Source organism: Littorina saxatilis, linkage group LG9, assembly GCF_037325665.1.
Source record: "Littorina saxatilis isolate snail1 linkage group LG9, US_GU_Lsax_2.0, whole genome shotgun sequence".
In the NCBI taxonomy this organism is placed as follows: Eukaryota; Metazoa; Mollusca; class Gastropoda; order Littorinimorpha; family Littorinidae; genus Littorina; species Littorina saxatilis.
Window position 1 is genome coordinate 2,296,370 of NC_090253.1, and position 14,086 is coordinate 2,310,455.

Below are 14,086 nucleotides of genomic sequence, written 5' to 3' on the forward strand. Positions count from 1 at the left end.
TCTCTCAGTGTGTATGTCTGGCTGTCCGTCTCTCAGTGTGTATGTCTGGCTGTCCGTCTCTCAGTGTGTATGTCTGTCTGTCCGTCTCTCAGTGTGTATGTCTGGCTGTCCGTCTCTCAGTGTGTATGTCTGGCTGTCCGTCTCTCAGTGTGTATGTCTGGCTGTCCGTCTCTCAGTGTGTATGTCTGGCTGTCCGTCTCTCAGTGTGTATGTCTGGCTGTCCGTCTCTCAGTGTGTATGTCTGGCTGTCCGTCTCTCAGTGTGTATGTCTGGCTGTCCGTCTCTCAGTGTGTATGTCTGGCTGTCCGTCTCTCAGTGTGTATGTCTGGCTGTCCGTCTCTCAGTGTGTATGTCTGGCTGTCCGTCTCTCAGTGTGTATGTCTGGCTGTCCGTCTCTCAGTGTGTATGTCTGTCTGTCCGTCTCTCAGTGTGTATGTCTGGCTGTCCGTCTCTCAGTGTGTATGTCTGGCTGTCCGTCTCTCAGTGTGTATGTCTGGCTGTCCGTCTCTCAGTGTGTATGTCTGGCTGTCCGTCTCTCAGTGTGTATGTCTGGCTGTCCGTCTCTCAGTGTGTATGTCTGGCTGTCCGTCTCTCAGTGTGTATGTCTGGCTGTCCGTCTCTCAGTGTGTATGTCTGGCTGTCCGTCTCTCAGTGTGTATGTCTGGCTGTCCGTCTCTCAGTGTGTATGTCTGGCTGTCCGTCTCTCAGTGTGTATGTCTGGCTGTCCGTCTCTCAGTGTGTATGTCTGGCTGTCCGTCTCTCAGTGTGTATGTCTGGCTGTCCGTCTCTCAGTGTGTATGTCTGGCTGTCCGTCTCTCAGTGTGTATGTCTGGCTGTCCGTCTCTCAGTGTGTATGTCTGGCTGTCCGTCTCTCAGTGTGTATGTCTGTCTGTCCGTCTCTCAGTGTGTATGTCTGGCTGTCCGTCTCTCAGTGTGTATGTCTGGCTGTCCGTCTCTCAGTGTGTATGTCTGGCTGTCCGTCTCTCAGTGTGTATGTCTGGCTGTCCGTCTCTCAGTGTGTATGTCTGGCTGTCCGTCTCTCAGTGTGTATGTCTGTCTGTCCGTCTCTCAGTGTGTATGTCTGGCTGTCCGTCTCTCAGTGTGTATGTCTGGCTGTCCGTCTCTCAGTGTGTATGTCTGGCTGTCCGTCTCTCAGTGTGTATGTCTGGCTGTCCGTCTCTCAGTGTGTATGTCTGGCTGTCCGTCTCTCAGTGTGTATGTCTGGCTGTCCGTCTCTCAGTGTGTATGTCTGTCTGTCCGTCTCTCAGTGTGTATGTCTGGCTGTCCGTCTCTCAGTGTGTATGTCTGGCTGTCCGTCTCTCAGTGTGTATGTCTGGCTGTCCGTCTCTCAGTGTGTATGTCTGGCTGTCCGTCTCTCAGTGTGTATGTCTGGCTGTCCGTCTCTCAGTGTGTATGTCTGGCTGTCCGTCTCTCAGTGTGTATGTCTGGCTGTCCGTCTCTCAGTGTGTATGTCTGGCTGTCCGTCTCTCAGTGTGTATGTCTGGCTGTCCGTCTCTCAGTGTGTATGTCTGGCTGTCCGTCTCTCAGTGTGTATGTCTGGCTGTCCGTCTCTCAGTGTGTATGTCTGGCTGTCCGTCTCTCAGTGTGTATGTCTGGCTGTCCGTCTCTCAGTGTGTATGTCTGGCTGTCCGTCTCTCAGTGTGTATGTCTGGCTGTCCGTCTCTCAGTGTGTATGTCTGGCTGTCCGTCTCTCAGTGTGTATGTCTGGCTGTCCGTCTCTCAGTGTGTATGTCTGGCTGTCCGTCTCTCAGTGTGTATGTCTGGCTGTCCGTCTCTCAGTGTGTATGTCTGGCTGTCCGTCTCTCAGTGTGTATGTCTGGCTGTCCGTCTCTCAGTGTGTATGTCTGTCTGTCCGTCTCTCAGTGTGTATGTCTGTCTGTCCGTCTCTCAGTGTGTATGTCTGGCTGTCCGTCTCTCAGTGTGTATGTCTGTCTGTCCGTCTCTCAGTGTGTATGTCTGGCTGTCCGTCTCTCAGTGTGTATGTCTGGCTGTCCGTCTCTCAGTGTGTATGTCTGGCTGTCCGTCTCTCAGTGTGTATGTCTGTCTGTCCGTCTCTCAGTGTGTATGTCTGGCTGTCCGTCTCTCAGTGTGTATGTCTGGCTGTCCGTCTCTCAGTGTGTATGTCTGGCTGTCCGTCTCTCAGTGTGTATGTCTGGCTGTCCGTCTCTCAGTGTGTATGTCTGGCTGTCCGTCTCTCAGTGTGTATGTCTGGCTGTCCGTCTCTCAGTGTGTATGTCTGGCTGTCCGTCTCTCAGTGTGTATGTCTGGCTGTCCGTCTCTCAGTGTGTATGTCTGGCTGTCCGTCTCTCAGTGTGTATGTCTGGCTGTCCGTCTCTCAGTGTGTATGTCTGGCTGTCCGTCTCTCAGTGTGTATGTCTGGCTGTCCGTCTGTCAGTGTGTATGTCTGGCTGTCCGTCTCTCAGTGTGTATGTCTGGCTGTCCGTCTGTCAGTGTGTATGTCTGGCTGTCCGTCTCTCAGTGTGTATGTCTGGCTGTCCGTCTCTCAGTGTGTATGTCTGGCTGTCCGTCTCTCAGTGTGTATGTCTGGCTGTCCGTCTCTCAGTGTGTATGTCTGGCTGTCCGTCTCTCAGTGTGTATGTCTGGCTGTCCGTCTCTCAGTGTGTATGTCTGTCTGTCCGTCTCTCAGTGTGTATGTCTGGCTGTCCGTCTCTCAGTGTGTATGTCTGGCTGTCCGTCTCTCAGTGTGTATGTCTGGCTGTCCGTCTCTCAGTGTGTATGTCTGGCTGTCCGTCTCTCAGTGTGTATGTCTGGCTGTCCGTCTCTCAGTGTGTATGTCTGGCTGTCCGTCTCTCAGTGTGTATGTCTGGCTGTCCGTCTCTCAGTGTGTATGTCTGGCTGTCCGTCTCTCAGTGTGTATGTCTGGCTGTCCGTCTCTCAGTGTGTATGTCTGGCTGTCCGTCTCTCAGTGTGTATGTCTGGCTGTCCGTCTCTCAGTGTGTATGTCTGGCTGTCCGTCTCTCAGTGTGTATGTCTGGCTGTCCGTCTCTCAGTGTGTATGTCTGTCTGTCCGTCTCTCAGTGTGTATGTCTGGCTGTCCGTCTCTCAGTGTGTATGTCTGGCTGTCCGTCTCTCAGTGTGTATGTCTGGCTGTCCGTCTCTCAGTGTGTATGTCTGGCTGTCCGTCTCTCAGTGTGTATGTCTGGCTGTCCGTCTCTCAGTGTGTATGTCTGGCTGTCCGTCTCTCAGTGTGTATGTCTGGCTGTCCGTCTCTCAGTGTGTATGTCTGGCTGTCCGTCTCTCAGTGTGTATGTCTGTCTGTCCGTCTCTCAGTGTGTATGTCTGGCTGTCCGTCTCTCAGTGTGTATGTCTGGCTGTCCGTCTCTCAGTGTGTATGTCTGGCTGTCCGTCTCTCAGTGTGTATGTCTGGCTGTCCGTCTCTCAGTGTGTATGTCTGGCTGTCCGTCTCTCAGTGTGTATGTCTGGCTGTCCGTCTCTCAGTGTGTATGTCTGGCTGTCCGTCTCTCAGTGTGTATGTCTGGCTGTCCGTCTCTCAGTGTGTATGTCTGGCTGTCCGTCTCTCAGTGTGTATGTCTGGCTGTCCGTCTCTCAGTGTGTATGTCTGGCTGTCCGTCTCTCAGTGTGTATGTCTGGCTGTCCGTCTCTCAGTGTGTATGTCTGGCTGTCCGTCTCTCAGTGTGTATGTCTGGCTGTCCGTCTCTCAGTGTGTGTGTCTGGCTGTCCGTCTCTCAGTGTGTATGTCTGGCTGTCCGTCTCTCAGTGTGTATGTCTGGCTGTCCGTCTCTCAGTGTGTATGTCTGGCTGTCCGTCTCTCAGTGTGTATGTCTGGCTGTCCGTCTCTCAGTGTGTATGTCTGGCTGTCCGTCTCTCAGTGTGTATGTCTGGCTGTCCGTCTCTCAGTGTGTATGTCTGTCTGTCCGTCTCTCAGTGTGTATGTCTGTCTGTCCGTCTGTCAGTGTGTATGTCTGGCTGTCCGTCTCTCAGTGTGTATGTCTGTCTGTCCGTCTCTCAGTGTGTATGTCTGGCTGTCCGTCTCTCAGTGTGTATGTCTGGCTGTCCGTCTCTCAGTGTGTATGTCTGGCTGTCCGTCTCTCAGTGTGTATGTCTGTCTGTCCGTCTCTCAGTGTGTATGTCTGGCTGTCCGTCTCTCAGTGTGTATGTCTGGCTGTCCGTCTCTCAGTGTGTATGTCTGGCTGTCCGTCTCTCAGTGTGTATGTCTGGCTGTCCGTCTCTCAGTGTGTATGTCTGGCTGTCCGTCTCTCAGTGTGTGTGTCTGGCTGTCCGTCTCTCAGTGTGTATGTCTGGCTGTCCGTCTCTCAGTGTGTATGTCTGGCTGTCCGTCTCTCAGTGTGTATGTCTGGCTGTCCGTCTCTCAGTGTGTATGTCTGGCTGTCCGTCTCTCAGTGTGTATGTCTGGCTGTCCGTCTCTCAGTGTGTATGTCTGTCTGTCCGTCTGTCAGTGTGTATGTCTGGCTGTCCGTCTCTCAGTGTGTATGTCTGTCTGTCCGTCTCTCAGTGTGTATGTCTGGCTGTCCGTCTCTCAGTGTGTATGTCTGGCTGTCCGTCTCTCAGTGTGTATGTCTGGCTGTCCGTCTCTCAGTGTGTATGTCTGTCTGTCCGTCTCTCAGTGTGTATGTCTGGCTGTCCGTCTCTCAGTGTGTATGTCTGGCTGTCCGTCTCTCAGTGTGTATGTCTGGCTGTCCGTCTCTCAGTGTGTATGTCTGGCTGTCCGTCTCTCAGTGTGTATGTCTGGCTGTCCGTCTCTCAGTGTGTATGTCTGTCTGTCCGTCTCTCAGTGTGTATGTCTAGCTGTCCGTCTCTCAGTGTGTATGTCTGTCTGTCCGTCTCTCAGTGTGTATGTCTGGCTGTCCGTCTCTCAGTGTGTATGTCTGGCTGTCCGTCTCTCAGTGTGTATGTCTGTCTGTCCGTCTGTCAGTGTGTATGTCTGGCTGTCCGTCTCTCAGTGTGTATGTCTGGCTGTCCGTCTCTCAGTGTGTATGTCTGGCTGTCCGTCTCTCAGTGTGTATGTCTGGCTGTCCGTCTCTCAGTGTGTATGTCTGGCTGTCCGTCTCTCAGTGTGTATGTCTGTCTGTCCGTCTCTCAGTGTGTATGTCTAGCTGTCCGTCTCTCAGTGTGTATGTCTGGCTGTCCGTCTCTCAGTGTGTATGTCTGGCTGTCCGTCTCTCAGTGTGTATGTCTGGCTGTCCGTCTCTCAGTGTGTATGTCTGGCTGTCCGTCTCTCAGTGTGTATGTCTGGCTGTCCGTCTCTCAGTGTGTATGTCTGGCTGTCCGTCTCTCAGTGTGTATGTCTGGCTGTCCGTCTCTCAGTGTGTATGTCTGGCTGTCCGTCTCTCAGTGTGTATGTCTGGCTGTCCGTCTCTCAGTGTGTATGTCTGGCTGTCCGTCTCTCAGTGTGTATGTCTGGCTGTCCGTCTCTCAGTGTGTATGTCTGGCTGTCCGTCTCTCAGTGTGTATGTCTGGCTGTCCGTCTCTCAGTGTGTATGTCTGGCTGTCCGTCTCTCAGTGTGTATGTCTGGCTGTCCGTCTCTCAGTGTGTATGTCTGGCTGTCCGTCTCTCAGTGTGTATGTCTGGCTGTCCGTCTCTCAGTGTGTATGTCTGGCTGTCCGTCTCTCAGTGTGTATGTCTGGCTGTCCGTCTCTCAGTGTGTATGTCTGGCTGTCCGTCTCTCAGTGTGTATGTCTGGCTGTCCGTCTCTCAGTGTGTATGTCTGGCTGTCCGTCTCTCAGTGTGTATGTCTGGCTGTCCGTCTCTCAGTGTGTATGTCTGGCTGTCCGTCTCTCAGTGTGTATGTCTGGCTGTCCGTCTCTCAGTGTGTATGTCTGGCTGTCCGTCTCTCAGTGTGTATGTCTGGCTGTCCGTCTCTCAGTGTGTATGTCTGGCTGTCCGTCTCTCAGTGTGTATGTCTGGCTGTCCGTCTCTCAGTGTGTATGTCTGGCTGTCCGTCTCTCAGTGTGTATGTCTGTCTGTCCGTCTCTCAGTGTGTATGTCTGGCTGTCCGTCTCTCAGTGTGTATGTCTGGCTGTCCGTCTCTCAGTGTGTATGTCTGGCTGTCCGTCTCTCAGTGTGTATGTCTGGCTGTCCGTCTCTCAGTGTGTATGTCTGGCTGTCCGTCTCTCAGTGTGTATGTCTGTCTGTCCGTCTCTCAGTGTGTATGTCTGGCTGTCCGTCTCTCAGTGTGTATGTCTGTCTGTCCGTCTCTCAGTGTGTATGTCTGGCTGTCCGTCTCTCAGTGTGTATGTCTGGCTGTCCGTCTCTCAGTGTGTATGTCTGGCTGTCCGTCTCTCAGTGTGTATGTCTGGCTGTCCGTCTCTCAGTGTGTATGTCTGGCTGTCCGTCTCTCAGTGTGTATGTCTGGCTGTCCGTCTCTCAGTGTGTATGTCTGGCTGTCCGTCTCTCAGTGTGTATGTCTGGCTGTCCGTCTCTCAGTGTGTATGTCTGGCTGTCCGTCTCTCAGTGTGTATGTCTGGCTGTCCGTCTCTCAGTGTGTATGTCTGGCTGTCCGTCTCTCAGTGTGTATGTCTGGCTGTCCGTCTCTCAGTGTGTATGTCTGGCTGTCCGTCTCTCAGTGTGTATGTCTGGCTGTCCGTCTCTCAGTGTGTATGTCTGGCTGTCCGTCTCTCAGTGTGTATGTCTGGCTGTCCGTCTCTCAGTGTGTATGTCTGGCTGTCCGTCTCTCAGTGTGTATGTCTGGCTGTCCGTCTCTCAGTGTGTATGTCTGGCTGTCCGTCTCTCAGTGTGTATGTCTGGCTGTCCGTCTCTCAGTGTGTATGTCTGGCTGTCCGTCTCTCAGTGTGTATGTCTGGCTGTCCGTCTCTCAGTGTGTATGTCTGGCTGTCCGTCTCTCAGTGTGTATGTCTGGCTGTCCGTCTCTCAGTGTGTATGTCTGGCTGTCCGTCTCTCAGTGTGTATGTCTGGCTGTCCGTCTCTCAGTGTGTATGTCTGGCTGTCCGTCTCTCAGTGTGTATGTCTGGCTGTCCGTCTCTCAGTGTGTATGTCTGGCTGTCCGTCTCTCAGTGTGTATGTCTGGCTGTCCGTCTCTCAGTGTGTATGTCTGGCTGTCCGTCTCTCAGTGTGTATGTCTGGCTGTCCGTCTCTCAGTGTGTATGTCTGGCTGTCCGTCTCTCAGTGTGTATGTCTGGCTGTCCGTCTCTCAGTGTGTATGTCTGGCTGTCCGTCTCTCAGTGTGTATGTCTGGCTGTCCGTCTCTCAGTGTGTATGTCTGGCTGTCCGTCTCTCAGTGTGTATGTCTGGCTGTCCGTCTCTCAGTGTGTATGTCTGGCTGTCCGTCTCTCAGTGTGTATGTCTGGCTGTCCGTCTCTCAGTGTGTATGTCTGGCTGTCCGTCTCTCAGTGTGTATGTCTGGCTGTCCGTCTCTCAGTGTGTATGTCTGGCTGTCCGTCTCTCAGTGTGTATGTCTGGCTGTCCGTCTCTCAGTGTGTATGTCTGGCTGTCCGTCTCTCAGTGTGTATGTCTGGCTGTCCGTCTCTCAGTGTGTATGTCTGGCTGTCCGTCTCTCAGTGTGTATGTCTGTCTGTCCGTCTCTCAGTGTGTATGTCTGGCTGTCCGTCTCTCAGTGTGTATGTCTGGCTGTCCGTCTCTCAGTGTGTATGTCTGGCTGTCCGTCTCTCAGTGTGTATGTCTGGCTGTCCGTCTCTCAGTGTGTATGTCTGGCTGTCCGTCTCTCAGTGTGTATGTCTGGCTGTCCGTCTCTCAGTGTGTATGTCTGGCTGTCCGTCTCTCAGTGTGTATGTCTGGCTGTCCGTCTCTCAGTGTGTATGTCTGGCTGTCCGTCTCTCAGTGTGTATGTCTGGCTGTCCGTCTCTCAGTGTGTATGTCTGGCTGTCCGTCTCTCAGTGTGTATGTCTGGCTGTCCGTCTCTCAGTGTGTATGTCTGGCTGTCCGTCTCTCAGTGTGTATGTCTGGCTGTCCGTCTCTCAGTGTGTATGTCTGGCTGTCCGTCTCTCAGTGTGTATGTCTGGCTGTCCGTCTCTCAGTGTGTATGTCTGGCTGTCCGTCTCTCAGTGTGTATGTCTGTCTGTCCGTCTCTCAGTGTGTATGTCTGGCTGTCCGTCTCTCAGTGTGTATGTCTGGCTGTCCGTCTCTCAGTGTGTATGTCTGGCTGTCCGTCTCTCAGTGTGTATGTCTGTCTGTCCGTCTCTCAGTGTGTATGTCTGGCTGTCCGTCTCTCAGTGTGTATGTCTGGCTGTCCGTCTCTCAGTGTGTATGTCTGGCTGTCCGTCTCTCAGTGTGTATGTCTGGCTGTCCGTCTCTCAGTGTGTATGTCTGGCTGTCCGTCTCTCAGTGTGTATGTCTGGCTGTCCGTCTCTCAGTGTGTATGTCTGGCTGTCCGTCTCTCAGTGTGTATGTCTGGCTGTCCGTCTCTCAGTGTGTATGTCTGGCTGTCCGTCTCTCAGTGTGTATGTCTGGCTGTCCGTCTCTCAGTGTGTATGTCTGGCTGTCCGTCTCTCAGTGTGTATGTCTGGCTGTCCGTCTCTCAGTGTGTATGTCTGGCTGTCCGTCTCTCAGTGTGTATGTCTGGCTGTCCGTCTCTCAGTGTGTATGTCTGGCTGTCCGTCTCTCAGTGTGTATGTCTGGCTGTCCGTCTCTCAGTGTGTATGTCTGGCTGTCCGTCTCTCAGTGTGTATGTCTGGCTGTCCGTCTCTCAGTGTGTATGTCTGGCTGTCCGTCTCTCAGTGTGTATGTCTGGCTGTCCGTCTCTCAGTGTGTATGTCTGGCTGTCCGTCTCTCAGTGTGTATGTCTGGCTGTCCGTCTCTCAGTGTGTATGTCTGGCTGTCCGTCTCTCAGTGTGTATGTCTGGCTGTCCGTCTCTCAGTGTGTATGTCTGGCTGTCCGTCTCTCAGTGTGTATGTCTGGCTGTCCGTCTCTCAGTGTGTATGTCTGGCTGTCCGTCTCTCAGTGTGTATGTCTGGCTGTCCGTCTCTCAGTGTGTATGTCTGGCTGTCCGTCTCTCAGTGTGTATGTCTGGCTGTCCGTCTCTCAGTGTGTATGTCTGTCTGTCCGTCTCTCAGTGTGTATGTCTGTCTGTCCGTCTCTCAGTGTGTATGTCTGGCTGTCCGTCTCTCAGTGTGTATGTCTGGCTGTCCGTCTCTCAGTGTGTATGTCTGTCTGTCCGTCTCTCAGTGTGTATGTCTGGCTGTCCGTCTCTCAGTGTGTATGTCTGTCTGTCCGTCTCTCAGTGTGTATGTCTGGCTGTCCGTCTCTCAGTGTGTATGTCTGGCTGTCCGTCTCTCAGTGTGTATGTCTGGCTGTCCGTCTCTCAGTGTGTATGTCTGGCTGTCCGTCTCTCAGTGTGTATGTCTGGCTGTCCGTCTCTCAGTGTGTATGTCTGGCTGTCCGTCTCTCAGTGTGTATGTCTGTCTGTCCGTCTCTCAGTGTGTATGTCTGGCTGTCCGTCTCTCAGTGTGTATGTCTGGCTGTCCGTCTCTCAGTGTGTATGTCTGGCTGTCCGTCTCTCAGTGTGTATGTCTGGCTGTCCGTCTCTCAGTGTGTATGTCTGGCTGTCCGTCTCTCAGTGTGTATGTCTGGCTGTCCGTCTCTCAGTGTGTATGTCTGGCTGTCCGTCTCTCAGTGTGTATGTCTGGCTGTCCGTCTCTCAGTGTGTATGTCTGGCTGTCCGTCTCTCAGTGTGTATGTCTGGCTGTCCGTCTCTCAGTGTGTATGTCTGGCTGTCCGTCTCTCAGTGTGTATGTCTGGCTGTCCGTCTCTCAGTGTGTATGTCTGGCTGTCCGTCTCTCAGTGTGTATGTCTGGCTGTCCGTCTCTCAGTGTGTATGTCTGGCTGTCCGTCTCTCAGTGTGTATGTCTGGCTGTCCGTCTCTCAGTGTGTATGTCTGTCTGTCCGTCTCTCAGTGTGTATGTCTGGCTGTCCGTCTGTCAGTGTGTATGTCTGGCTGTCCGTCTCTCAGTGTGTATGTCTGGCTGTCCGTCTCTCAGTGTGTATGTCTGGCTGTCCGTCTCTCAGTGTGTATGTCTGTCTGTCCGTCTGTCAGTGTGTATGTCTGTCTGTCCGTCTCTCAGTGTGTATGTCTGGCTGTCCGTCTCTCAGTGTGTATGTCTGTCTGTCCGTCTCTCAGTGTGTATGTCTGGCTGTCCGTCTCTCAGTGTGTATGTCTGTCTGTCCGTCTCTCAGTGTGTATGTCTGGCTGTCCGTCTCTCAGTGTGTATGTCTGTCTGTCCGTCTGTCAGTGTGTATGTCTGTCTGTCCGTCTCTCAGTGTGTATGTCTGGCTGTCCGTCTCTCAGTGTGTATGTCTGTCTGTCCGTCTCTCAGTGTGTATGTCTGGCTGTCCGTCTCTCAGTGTGTATGTCTGGCTGTCCGTCTGTCAGTGTGTATGTCTGGCTGTCCGTCTCTCAGTGTGTATGTCTGGCTGTCCGTCTCTCAGTGTGTATGTCTGGCTGTCCGTCTGTCAGTGTGTATGTCTGGCTGTCCGTCTCTCAGTGTGTATGTCTGGCTGTCCGTCTCTCAGTGTGTATGTCTGGCTGTCCGTCTCTCAGTGTGTATGTCTGTCTGTCCGTCTGTCAGTGTGTATGTCTGGCTGTCCGTCTCTCAGTGTGTATGTCTGGCTGTCCGTCTGTCAGTGTGTATGTCTGGCTGTCCGTCTCTCAGTGTGTATGTCTGGCTGTCCGTCTCTCAGTGTGTATGTCTGGCTGTCCGTCTCTCAGTGTGTATGTCTGTCTGTCCGTCTCTCAGTGTGTATGTCTGTCTGTCCGTCTCTCAGTGTGTATGTCTGGCTGTCCGTCTCTCAGTGTGTATGTCTGGCTGTCCGTCTCTCAGTGTGTATGTCTGGCTGTCCGTCTCTCAGTGTGTATGTCTGTCTGTCCGTCTCTCAGTGTGTATGTCTGTCTGTCCGTCTCTCAGTGTGTATGTCTGCCTGTCCGTCTCTCAGTGTGTATGTCTGTCTGTCCGTCTCTCAGTGTGTATGTCTGTCTGTCCGTCTCTCAGTGTGTATGTCTGGCTGTCCGTCTCTCAGTGTGTATGTCTGTCTGTCCGTCTCTCAGTGTGTATGTCTGGCTGTCCGTCTCTCAGTGTGTATGTCTGGCTGTCCGTCTCTCAGTGTGTATGTCTGGCTGTCCGTCTCTCAGTGTGTATGTCTGTCTGTCCGTCTCTCAGTGTGTATGTCTGGCTGTCCGTCTCTCAGTGTGTATGTCTGCCTGTCCGTCTCTCAGTGTGTATGTCTGTCTGTCCGTCTCTCAGTGTGTATGTCTGTCTGTCCGTCTCTCAGTGTGTATGTCTGGCTGTCCGTCTCTCAGTGTGTATGTCTGTCTGTCCGTCTCTCAGTGTGTATGTCTGGCTGTCCGTCTCTCAGTGTGTATGTCTGGCTGTCCGTCTCTCAGTGTGTATGTCTGTCTGTCCGTCTCTCAGTGTGTATGTCTGGCTGTCCGTCTCTCAGTGTGTATGTCTGTCTGTCCGTCTCTCAGTGTGTATGTCTGGCTGTCCGTCTCTCAGTGTGTATGTCTGGCTGTCCGTCTCTCAGTGTGTATGTCTGGCTGTCCGTCTCTCAGTGTGTATGTCTGTCTGTCCGTCTGTCAGTGTGTATGTCTGGCTGTCCGTCTCTCAGTGTGTATGTCTGTCTGTCCGTCTCTCAGTGTGTATGTCTGGCTGTCCGTCTCTCAGTGTGTATGTCTGGCTGTCCGTCTCTCAGTGTGTATGTCTGTCTGTCCGTCTGTCAGTGTGTATGTCTGTCTGTCCGTCTCTCAGTGTGTATGTCTGGCTGTCCGTCTCTCAGTGTGTATGTCTGGCTGTCCGTCTCTCAGTGTGTATGTCTGGCTGTCCGTCTCTCAGTGTGTATGTCTGTCTGTCCGTCTCTCAGTGTGTATGTCTGTCTGTCCGTCTCTCAGTGTGTATGTCTGGCTGTCCGTCTCTCAGTGTGTATGTCTGTCTGTCCGTCTCTCAGTGTGTATGTCTGTCTGTCCGTCTCTCAGTGTGTATGTCTGGCTGTCCGTCTCTCAGTGTGTATGTCTGTCTGTCCGTCTCTCAGTGTGTATGTCTGGCTGTCCGTCTCTCAGTGTGTATGTCTGGCTGTCCGTCTCTCAGTGTGTATGTCTGGCTGTCCGTCTCTCAGTGTGTATGTCTGTCTGTCCGTCTCTCAGTGTGTATGTCTGGCTGTCCGTCTCTCAGTGTGTATGTCTGGCTGTCCGTCTCTCAGTGTGTATGTCTGTCTGTCCGTCTCTCAGTGTGTATGTCTGTCTGTCCGTCTCTCAGTGTGTATGTCTGGCTGTCCGTCTCTCAGTGTGTATGTCTGTCTGTCCGTCTCTCAGTGTGTATGTCTGGCTGTCCGTCTCTCAGTGTGTATGTCTGGCTGTCCGTCTCTCAGTGTGTATGTCTGTCTGTCCGTCTCTCAGTGTGTATGTCTGGCTGTCCGTCTCTCAGTGTGTATGTCTGTCTGTCCGTCTCTCAGTGTGTATGTCTGGCTGTCCGTCTCTCAGTGTGTATGTCTGGCTGTCCGTCTCTCAGTGTGTATGTCTGGCTGTCCGTCTCTCAGTGTGTATGTCTGTCTGTCCGTCTCTCAGTGTGTATGTCTGGCTGTCCGTCTCTCAGTGTGTATGTCTGGCTGTCCGTCTCTCAGTGTGTATGTCTGTCTGTCCGTCTCTCAGTGTGTATGTCTGTCTGTCCGTCTCTCAGTGTGTATGTCTGGCTGTCCGTCTCTCAGTGTGTATGTCTGTCTGTCCGTCTCTCAGTGTGTATGTCTGGCTGTCCGTCTCTCAGTGTGTATGTCTGGCTGTCCGTCTCTCAGTGTGTATGTCTGTCTGTCCGTCTCTCAGTGTGTATGTCTGGCTGTCCGTCTCTCAGTGTGTATGTCTGGCTGTCCGTCTCTCAGTGTGTATGTCTGTCTGTCCGTCTCTCAGTGTGTATGTCTGTCTGTCCGTCTCTCAGTGTGTATGTCTGGCTGTCCGTCTCTCAGTGTGTATGTCTGTCTGTCCGTCTCTCAGTGTGTATGTCTGGCTGTCCGTCTCTCAGTGTGTATGTCTGGCTGTCCGTCTCTCAGTGTGTATGTCTGGCTGTCCGTCTCTCAGTGTGTATGTCTGGCTGTCCGTCTCTCAGTGTGTATGTCTGGCTGTCCGTCTCTCAGTGTGTATGTCTGTCTGTCCGTCTCTCAGTGTGTATGTCTGGCTGTCCGTCTCTCAGTGTGTATGTCTGGCTGTCCGTCTCTCAGTGTGTATGTCTGGCTGTCCGTCTCTCAGTGTGTATGTCTGGCTGTCCGTCTCTCAGTGTGTATGTATGGCTGTCCGTCTCTCAGTGTGTATGTCTGGCTGTCCGTCTCTCAGTGTGTATGTCTGGCTGTCCGTCTCTCAGTGTGTATGTCTGGCTGTCCGTCTCTCAGTGTGTATGTCTGGCTGTCCGTCTCTCAGTGTGTATGTCTGTCTGTCCGTCTCTCAGTGTGTATGTCTGGCTGTCCGTCTCTCAGTGTGTATGTCTGGCTGTCCGTCTCTCAGTGTGTATGTCTGGCTGTCCGTCTCTCAGTGTGTATGTCTGTCTGTCCGTCTCTCAGTGTGTATGTCTGGCTGTCCGTCTCTCAGTGTGTATGTCTGTCTGTCCGTCTCTCAGTGTGTATGTCTGGCTGTCCGTCTCTCAGTGTGTATGTCTGGCTGTCCGTCTCTCAGTGTGTATGTCTGTCTGTCCGTCTCTCAGTGTGTATGTCTGGCTGTCCGTCTCTCAGTGTGTATGTCTGGCTGTCCGTCTCTCAGTGTGTATGTCTGGCTGTCCGTCTCTCAGTGTGTATGTCTGTCTGTCCGTCTCTCAGTGTGTATGTCTGGCTGTCCGTCTCTCAGTGTGTATGTCTGTCTGTCCGTCTCTCAGTGTGTATGTCTGGCTGTCCGTCTCTCAGTGTGTATGTCTGGCTGTCCGTCTCTCAGTGTGTATGTCTGGCTGTCCGTCTCTCAGTGTGTATGTCTGGCTGTCCGTCTCTCAGTGTGTATGTCTGGCTGTCCGTCTCTCAGTGTGTATGTCTGGCTGTCCGTCTCTCAGTGTGTATGTCTGGCTGTCCGTCTCTCAGTGTGTATGTCTGGCTGTCCGTCTCTCAGTGTGTATGTCTGGCTGTCCGTC

At 53.0% G+C, this 14,086-nt stretch overlaps 1 protein-coding gene across 1 annotated transcript in view; it reads left to right on the plus strand.

Moving 5' to 3' along the window:
* Positions 1–14,086, plus strand: part of LOC138975063 (ELKS/Rab6-interacting/CAST family member 1-like) — a 271,931-nt gene that overhangs the window by 200,764 nt on the left and 57,081 nt on the right. The gene's annotated exons all lie outside the window — the stretch shown is intronic.